Source organism: Aplysia californica, unplaced genomic scaffold (assembly GCF_000002075.1).
Source record: "Aplysia californica isolate F4 #8 unplaced genomic scaffold, AplCal3.0 scaffold00078, whole genome shotgun sequence".
Taxonomy (NCBI): domain Eukaryota; kingdom Metazoa; phylum Mollusca; class Gastropoda; order Aplysiida; family Aplysiidae; genus Aplysia; species Aplysia californica.
Window position 1 is genome coordinate 11719 of NW_004797348.1, and position 2337 is coordinate 14055.

At 37.1% G+C, this 2337-nt stretch overlaps 1 non-coding gene across 1 annotated transcript in view; it reads right to left on the reverse strand.

Moving 5' to 3' along the window:
* Window positions 1-2337, reverse strand: part of LOC101854855 — a 17051-nt gene that overhangs the window by 7606 nt on the left and 7108 nt on the right. Inside the window, exon 5 of the transcript XR_004858339.1 lies at window positions 1967-2067. This is a non-coding gene — a transcript (uncharacterized LOC101854855). The remainder of the gene's footprint in view (window positions 1-1966; window positions 2068-2337) is intronic.

The window sequence follows — 2337 nt, forward strand, 5'->3', positions numbered from 1 at the left end:
TTATTTTACACATGACAATCAAAAAAAATCTTTCTCTATCCCTTCCCGGAGCGGGGGGGCCCCTATTATATATTTATATATATATATATATATATATATATATCTATCTATCTATCTATATATATATAGTATATATATCAGGCGCGGTTCGTCCATAGAGCATGGTTGTGCAGTGCCGATCAACATTTTTTGTGTTCTATTACGTAAAACACCCACAATAATAAAAGAAAAGAAGCCAGGGACAAACACTAGCCAAATATTATATCAAAACAAGGTCATCACTAGCGCCATACCTGTCATTTCTGTTTCTAGAGCGCCGTAAAACATCTACTATGCCATGCCAAAGTCCACGCGCTTTAGCTAAACATAATAGAATATTCAACAGTGTATCCGGACCTATAAATCGCTCTTGGGGATAACCCAAGCGTTGACGACACTCGTAGCGAGTTTGGCGGTACATTAATATTAATAAGACGGCACATCTCAAATGTGCCCCCGCCGAACAGTGCCGAAACATAGCCCACAGTAGGCAGTCTAAAAATAAACGCGATAGACCGTACGCTATTCTTTGCTAATATTATGTGAGCCCAGGAGCAATCCAGCGGAGTGCTCAAGTGAATTGTGATAGGTTCATTGTCTGCCTTGCCACTATTTTAAATGAATCTGTGACCGTGAACCTGAGGGAGGTGAACGTGACGATCCTATGAGTTGTGCCTTTGAATGGTTTTGTAGTGGAGTAGTGAAAGTTATGACTAGAGTGTTCAGTTCTAATACAGGATGAACGAAATTGATGTTTAGCTAACAAACAAATTTAGTACTAGAAATCAAACCGTCAAGTAAAAAGAACGAAAATAAAAGCACGAGGTCCTCCCTCACCAACCCAAAGATCCTAAAATTATACTCTGTCTCATTTACTATGCCCTTGACTATCTTCAGCATGCGATAGCTTAATTGTGCACGTCCACTTTTTAGCCCCACGAGCCGCATCTGATATATATATATATATATATATATATATATATATATATATATATATAGAGAGAGAGAGAGAGAGAGAGAGAGAGAGAGAGAGAGAGAGAGAGATATATAGATAGATAGATAGATAGATAGATAGATAGATAGATAGATAGATAGATAGATAGATAGATAGATATATATATATAGATATATATATATAGAGAGAGAGAGATATATATATAGATATATATATATAGATAAATTTTAAATTATAAAACATTTGAAAGCCATATTAAGAATCATATTAAATGCACTCATTTGAAAAATAAAGTACTTTATGCAAATTCTGTGACCTGTTTAGTTTCGGTGACTGACAGGAAAATTAGGTGGGGTTTTTTTTTGTGTGTGTGTGTGTGAGAGAGAGAGAGAGACAGAGAGAGAGAGAGAGAGAGAGAGAGAGAGAGAGAGAGAGAGAGAGAGAAAGAGAGAGAGAGAGAAGGAGAGAGAGGGAGGGAGAGACAGAGAGAGCGAGAGAAAGAGAGAGAGAGTGTGTGTGTGTGTGTGTATGTGTGTGTGCATTTGTTAATGTCTGTGTATGTGTGTGTATTTGAGTGTGTGCGTGTGTGTATGTGTGTGTGTGTGTGTGTGTGTGTGTGTGTGTGTGTGTGCGTGTGTGTGCGTAAGTGGTAATTGAAGTATCCTGCCAACTCCGTTTGAAATAAAAGAAGCCTATTGCTGATAACTGACAACACAGGCTTAATTCTAGGACACATTTCACTTGTTATTTACCGGATTTCGCATAATTTCTGTGAAAAACGATTGGGGTAATGGCATGAAATCAGGAATTCTTTTTTTTTTCAGACTTAATTTTTATTTTCCACCTATTTTCCAATAACTGAATACTGACTTATTGTCACTGACCATGCCATCAACTAATAAAACGTTTGTTGGAAATCTTTAAACATCACGTTGGTTTTAGAGTGCACTTGTAAGAAATAATAATGCTCACGGATGTCTGGATGCCTGCAATGTAGCCGTTGACGTCATAGAGCAACACCACTGCGTAGTCGTTGTCTTTGACGTACCGATTACCTCTCCACGCGGCGTGTCCTGTAAAACGATTTTTTAGAAACTTTTCCTTTCTCTCTTCACTCTCTCTCTCTCTCTCTCTGTCTCTGTCTCTCACTCTTTATTAACTTGAACTCCAAAATAGAAAAAGGGAATAAAGTGGTGTTTTGTATTTCGAAAGACTTAATATACGACATAGTATTGTACAAGACAGGAGGCATCAAATACTTTTAGTCAATTTTAAATCTTTTATAAAAAAGAACAGTGTTTTACGAACTTTTATCTTAAGAAAAGGGTCAGGTAAAATTGTTA